Genomic DNA, 7,450 nt, shown 5'->3' with positions numbered 1-7,450 from the left:
ACCCTGCCCAGTGCCTGTGGCTCTAGCTCTCGCTGCACCATAATTTATCCTCTGCATGCCGCCCACTTTAACCACTTTTCCAAAAATTTCGGATGCATTCTAAGAAGCAGGGACAAGGGGATTTCTGTCATTGTTTATTTTGGTGGCACATGCAGTGGCGGGTGGAAGAGGCCAAGGAGCGGGGCAGCCACTTCTGCTTTCTGCGGAAGAGCCATGAGGCTGAGAGGGGCTTCCAGGACACTTTGGGGGAACCGAAATTTACCCAGGAAAGCAGATTAAAAACAACTTTCTGTGAAGGCAAGACACCAAGTCTAATCGTTGCCTGTTTATTTCTAACAGGAGAGACAACCCAAAATCTCTGAGCAGGAACAGGCAGATGGAACAAACCCTACCACAACCCCAAGAGGGTCATCTCAGACCCCAGAGAGGACCCCAAGGGCAGAAGGGGCGGGTAGCACAGACCCCGATGGCAGCACCATGGACCAGTGGGTGGACATCAGCCCAGCTTCCATGCAGAGATCTGCACCCTGGGAAGGCAGGATGCAGCTGCGGTCTGCATGCGAGGAGGGGGTGAGGACCCAGTGGGAACCATGTGGGATGATGGTGAGTGGGACCATGGGAGGGGACCTGGCTGTGGGTTGGGGATGAGGCAAGCCAGGGCTTCTTGGAGGAGAAGAAAGGTGAAAACGGACCTCCTTGAAGATTAGCTCATGTTTATGTGACTTCTCTGGAAGAAGAAAGCAGAAGGAAAGAAACCAAATGTGCTGACGACGCTGGTTTGGAAGACGTGGTCTGCAGGACATCAGGTCTGGTGGCCTGGCATGGCGGCAGGATGGCCATATGGAGAGCTGGGCACAGCACCACTGGTTTCTAATGCCACTTTGCCCAGGAAATGTCTCTGCATGAAGAAAACACCTGATACACAGTCCCTGAGCCCCCTTCTACAGTCTCTGCATCCCCCCTCTGGCTCTCCCACCTTCCCTTTTGCAGCTCCTGCCACGTCCCCGATGTACAGACCCTCGAGCCCAACAAGCCACCAGGATCACACCACCTCCTAGACATCAGTTAAAAGCGAAGGGCTGTAATTAAGGGAGAACTGAGCTAATGGCTTTTTCCAGCCAACATCTCCTCACACAGAAAACCTCATGTGGCAAGCTCTGAGCTCCCTTTTCAGTCTTGCCTGAGACACACAGTCACTCCTCCTTTCCCTTAGCTAAGTAATCCTGTCCACAGTCCCATCAGAAGCATTAGTAGATGCCTCCACTATCTGCTCTTCATTAAGCAAATCAGTGCATGTGGGGTATTTGAAGGCCTGGAGAGGCCGCATGAGGCTCTCTGGAGGACTGGGCTTTCCTCTGTGTCCCTGCCCCAGCAGTGGACCTTTGGGCTTGGCTTTAGTCTCCTCCAGCCCCTTCAAAACTGCCATGCCTGGGGTGCTCCCGGCAACCTCTTGAGCCATCCCCACTGGTGGCACAGCCTCTTCTCCAGGTGTGGAGCTCCAGGGCCTCCCCCAGATCTGCCTGGTTAGGCAAATGCAAAGGCAAGTAGCCATCTATGTAGAGAGAAGAGGAGGGACGGGCTGTGCACATGATTTTATTAGTGTCCAGAACAACTGCAACCTCACTATAATTTAAACCCTCCTCTCGATGGGCTCAGCTGGGGCTGAGGTCATGGTGATGTTGGTTCTGTGCTGGCAGGTCTCTGCTGGGAGCTGATGCTGGGGAAAGTGGATGATGGAGGTGAGGCCCTGCTCGGCCCCAGCACCAGCTCCTCCAGGTTATGTGATGCTCCTTGCTCGGCTCTGGGCTCCCGGCATGCTGCGCTCACACCGTGCTCACCTGGGCTGGCCCTCCCCATCCAGCTGGAGCCCTGGGGTCTGTGCTGCATCCATTCCACAGCTGTCAGGAGAGGGCACCAAGACCAAGCAAACAGGGTGTCTCCATGGCCTGAAGGTTCCTGAAGAGTAAATGCAACAGTTTAAAACACTTCTTCAAGCTGAAGCACCTCTTGGTGCACCCCAGAGATCTCCACCTGCCTCTTGGGGCCCATAAGACCTCTGGTTCCTAGACCTGCAGTGTGTCGGGGTCATCCCTCAGCACTGGATGGGTTTTGCCTCTGCCATGGAAGCATCTGCAGAGGTACCTGGGCAGGCTGGATTGTTGGGCCGGGGCCAACTGTATGAGGTTCAACAAGGCTGTGCTGGGTCCTGCACTTGGGTCACAACAACCCCATGCAACGCTACAGGCTTGGGGAGGAGTGGCTGGAGAGCTGCCTGGTGGAAAAGGACCTGGGGGTGTTGATTGACAGCTGCCTGAACATGAGCCAGCAGTGTGCTCAGGTGGCCAAGAGGGCCAATGGCATCCTGGCCTTTATCAAGAATAGTGAGGCCAGCAGGACCAGGGAGGTGATAGTGCCCCTGTATTCGGCACTGGTGAGGCCGCACCTCGAGTACTGTGTTCAGTTTTGGGCCCCTCACTCCAAGAAGGACATCGAGGTGCTGGAGCGTGTCCAGAGGAGGGCAATGAAGTTGGTGAAGGGTCTGGAGCACAAGTCTTATGAGGAGCAGCTGAGGGAGCTGGGGTTGTTTAGTCTGGAGAAGAGGAGGCTGAGGGGAGACCTTATTGCTCTCTACAACTACCTGAAAGGAGGTTGTAGCGAGGTGGGGGTCGGTCTCTTCTCCCTAGTAATGAGTGATAGGATGAGAGGAAACGGCCTCAAGCTGCGCCAGGGGAGATTTAGGTTGGATATTAGGAAAAAATTCTTCACCGAAAGGGTGGTCAATCATTGGAACAGGCTGCCCAGGGAAGTGGTTGAGTCTCCATCCCCAGAGGTATTTAAAGAACGGACAGATGTGGTGCTCGAGGACATGGTATAGATGGACTTGGCAGTGTTAGGTTAACGGTTGGACTTGATGATCTTAAGGGTCTTTTCCAACCTTGACAATTCTATGATTCTATGGTTCTGTGGTCTCTGCAGGTGCTGCAGCCAAAATCCCATTCCCCAGGAGCTGGGAGTGCCAGCAGTGGGGCTGCCAGGGTGGCTGTTGCTCAGGGACTGGCTGGGTATTAGCCAGCTGGTGGCAAATGAAGGCTTTTGCATTACATGGTGGGGGTTTCTCGGTGGTTTTCTTTTTTCGGTTGTTTGTTTGTTTTTTTTTTTTTCCCCTTATTAAACTGTCTCAGGGAAAGAAGGAAGGAGTTATAGCATTTGTCTTCCCAAGTCACTGTGATGGAGTCCTGCTCTGTTGGCAATGGATGAATACCTGCCCACCGGTGAGGAGGAGTGAATGAATCCCTTATTCCACTTTGCTTGTGTGTGCAGCTTTTGCTTTACCTGTTAAACTGTCTTTATCTCAACCCATGAGTTTTCTGACTTTTGCCCTTCCAATTCTCCTCCCCATCCTAAAACCCTGGCAGGGATCACTGGTGAGCTCCCCATGGCCCCTGGCATGGAGGGATTTCCACAGGTGTACATGGGTGAATCCCTTGACTGCTTCAGCATCCCCTGCCTGTTGTACCTGCCGAGGGAGCTCTGCAGAGAAATCCTTCCTCTGCAGCACAACTCAGATGATACACTAAAGTCCTGGGGAAGATGTGGCAGCCGGGCTGTGCTCATGCATAGCATGCATGGGCCAACGCAAGGACAAGCTGAAAGCTCTCAGCCCAAAACCAATGGCAGTTTTGCACATAACAGCCGTCAGAGGAGTCTCCAGCCCCTTTTGAGTCCCTTTGAAGCGAGTACCCAAATGCCCAGAGCATCCATGCAGCACCCTCCCGTTCCCCTCCCTGCCTGCCCCAGTGAGACCCATGAAGTTTCAGAAGGCAGTGGGAAGAGCCCCCATCCCACCCCAGCCCCTTGGCCGGCTCCATGCCTTGACCAGGCAGCAGCAGCACAGTTGTTGGAGCTAGGAGAAGAAAGGACACCACTCTCCAATACCAGATGAAGTAAACCTTTATTTTGTGGCTGTGCTCAGTGGGCAGGTGCTGGCATGGCTGGCAGACCCCAGGACCTGGTGCCCAGCTGGTCGATGTGGCTCAAGGCTCTGGGGAGTCAGTGCCATCCCTCAGCATCAGGGACCTCTGCAGGCCTTTCCAGGATGATGACTGTAAACCTTCCTTCCTACAAGGATGCTGGGTAGCCTGAACCAGGGCACATACTCTACATCACAGGGCACAAAGTTCTTTCCTTTTTTTGAAGCCTCTCAACTGTTTTCTCCACTCATTAGCTTTGGGTTTGCACAGACCTTGGTCCCATTCTTGGTCTCAAACCTGCCAAGATGAAAGGTGAAGCTTGGTGAGAAAAGACAGCTATAATCCCACTCGTGTCCATGCCATCCTCCTTTCCCTGCACTCCTTCTCCTTTCCCTTTGGCCCTGCACACTGCCCCTGGGCACTTGGTGTCTTACAAGCAGTTCATCCTGCAGCCCAATGCCTCTAGAGCCTATGCAGAGCCTTTAGGAGCTGCAATGGACTTGTGTCCTTAACTCTGCCCTGTAGAAGTGGCCAGACAGTCATGTCCTCCCCTCTTCATGCTCTAAGACAGCCACTCGTGGAGGCCATGCAGACCTGGCCCAGTCCTGTCCCCAGATGGGATGGATGAACTGAACCCGTCATGGCCTAGGAGACAGCACAGAGGTGGGGTAATTACTAGGACTTACACAATTGCTGGGGAAAAACACCCCTTGGGAGTTGCACAGAAACCCTTCAGGTTAGCCAGCCAGAGAGAGGCCTTTGCGTAACTGAAGCAGCACTCAGTGTGTAAGGGGCTGGAGAAGACAGAGAGATGGTGAATGCTGGCTTTGGAAAGCAGTTTTTAAGACTTTCCCCCATGACAAGGCTGATGATGCACACAACATCCCGCAAGTTCTGCAGATGCTGCCATGAGGGGTCCCAGGGGTCCCTCCCTTCCCAGGGCAGGAGGATGCTCCAGGTTCTCGTCCAGCACCAACAGCCCTGCAGCTGGCTTTGCTGAAGCCACCCAGCCCTGGGAGCAGTCTCCATCCTTCCCTGCACCTCAGGACACGCAGCTCTGCCCCAAACAGGGGATTGCTCCTCCTGCCAGCAGCACGGTCCTCACTCCCTGCTGGGGTTTCTTGCCTGACCTCCCCAATGGGACGACCCCGAGCCCTGACCCACAGCCCATGAGGTGCCTTACCACAGTGTGCAGGGAGGACGAGCAGCATCATGAGCACTAGGACCATCCTTGCACCAAGCATGATGGCTGCATGAGGGCTCTTCCTCGCAGGGTGCTGCTCTGCCTTTTCGGAGGAGATCAACTGTGACCTCAGGCAAGGAGATGATAAAATTTATCCTCTTCACCCCCTCCCCACATTAGCCCTTTTCCAAAGAATTTCAACCAAATTCAAGCGAAAGCCCTGTATGGTTTTCTTTGGCCAAGGGGATTTCCATGTCACATGGGATCTTCAGGGTTACTAACCGAGACAGTACCTAGAAAGACTAAACAGACTTCAGCAACTTCTGCACTTATCGAGATGGGTCTGTGGGAAAGCCACAGGGTCCCACAAGGGAATTGAAATCCTCCTCCACAGAGGTGTAAACTTGAGGGCTCCCAAACCCACAGAGGGGGATTCATGGCGATTGGAAAGGCAAAGCCCAGCTTTCTATGCAAAATCACTTTTCAGCCCCAGAGCCAACATAAGTGTGCCGGAGACACTTGGATGGCTTGTGAACTCCCTGGGGAGCACTAAGCAGGAATGCGGTGACTGCTGCTGCCACCAGCCCTCTGTGGCTTGAAAGCTGCAAGACGTCAAATACTGTCAGAAATTGCATCACATTCCATCCTGTTCCTATGGAGAGGAACACAAGTTTTCCACCAAAAATCCCTGTTTATAGCTGGGAAGCGTGGGGTGAAAGGTCGAAGCCCTCCCTTGCAAATGAGGCTGGCTAAGCATCTTGGCTTCAGGACAGGGCAGAAGGCTGAATCAGGCTGAGGGAAATGGAAGGAGAAGTTGGTGCTCAAAGTTCTTGGGTGTTTTTCCAACATCTTCCTGCCTTTGCAGCCTTGAAGTCTCCCAGATCCTTCAGGGACCTGCACAAAGGGTGTCAGCCTCTCTGTGTTAACCTGGGGACAGCTTCTCCGCACTGTGCTTGACTCTCCCTTCCTCACCCAGCCACTCAGACCACCAGGCCCTTCTGCAGGTCCTTGCAGTCATGCACAGCCCCTGCTCTGAAGCTTATTTCCCCATTCCGGAACTCTTTTTTTCCAGGCTGTAAGTAGATGCATGGAGCAGTAGGGTCCCATGCAGATCCCCAAGGTACCACAGTCCCCCCTCAATCACTGTAAGCTACCCAAGGGGCCACCTCAAGCCCTTCTTCACATTGGCACCCCCCCAGCCACCCTCTGGCCCTTTGGAGCAGGACATTATGCCTGGGACTGTGTCATCCCTGGGTGCCTTTTAAAAAACTTGGGGGAAAACCACTCAATGCTAACTGCTGTGGTCATGTAGTCTCCTTAACCCCAGCTGCAGTAGGAGACACATCTCCTGCTGATGAAGGCTCAAGGAGCCCAGGGAGGGTATGCCAAGGCTCTTCCCAACCTAGTAGAAATGATTGAAATAATACATACTCAGACCCCTCTAGATGCTGTGCTTTGGCTCAGCTCCTGTGGAGAGATGGAGTCCCAACATCTCAAAAGTGTGACCTGGCCCAGAAGGAGCTGCCCTGAGGCCACCCATGCTGTGTAGCTGCCAGAGGACAAAAATAAAGCATTTCTAAACAGGTCCCACAACCCCTATGAACAGTGGCATTCCTTCCTGCTTGTGTTCAACCCAGCGACTCAGTGTCTCCCTGGGCTGTCATAAACTCCTCGTGCCCTCCTGCTGATCCCCAAAAGCTCCAGGAGCTTCTCCCCAAACCTGGGCCACAGCTGCTGGGACCAGCGTAGTCTCCCATCCCATGGAGACTGTCCCAGCAGGCAGCCTTTTGGAGACCACAACACTCTGCAAGCTGCAGCCAAACTGGCAACCCCAAGCTGAGGATATGGGCCATATTGCTGCTCCCGATGCATTTTTGTCTTGCCTGTGGTGTGCACAGGAGCAGGGCCACCAAGCGCAGGTGGCATGATGCTGTTATACCCATGGCAGATGTCCTCAAGCTGGGGGAACACAGGCTCCCCTGCAGCCACGGACCCATGGAGGGTACAGCCTGCCCTAAGCACATGTGGGGCAAAGCCACCATCCAAGGGCTGGACCCTGATCAACACAGAAGGATTTTGGGAATGGATAGGCATGGTCTTGCTTCATGTCTCCCTGGGGCTTCACCTGACCACTCCTCAGCTCTGGGGGATGCTTTGGGTGGGCAGCCAGGGCAGCACATCATAGTACTGGTGCCTGAACAAGTACAGGGGCAGCCAGCAGCTAGGGTCAGGGAAGAGGGAAGAGACTGCTTTGGATGGAGAGGACCTTGAAAAGTAAAAATACTAGTGGGGGCCT

The sequence above is a fragment of the Nipponia nippon genome, unplaced genomic scaffold, assembly GCF_047370975.1.
Source record: "Nipponia nippon isolate SJK-2023a ecotype South Korea unplaced genomic scaffold, ASM4737097v1 scaffold_7, whole genome shotgun sequence".
Lineage (NCBI taxonomy): Eukaryota > Metazoa > Chordata > Aves > Pelecaniformes > Threskiornithidae > Nipponia > Nipponia nippon.
The sequence above is the reverse complement of the archived record's forward strand: the minus strand, read 5'-3'. Positions refer to the sequence as shown.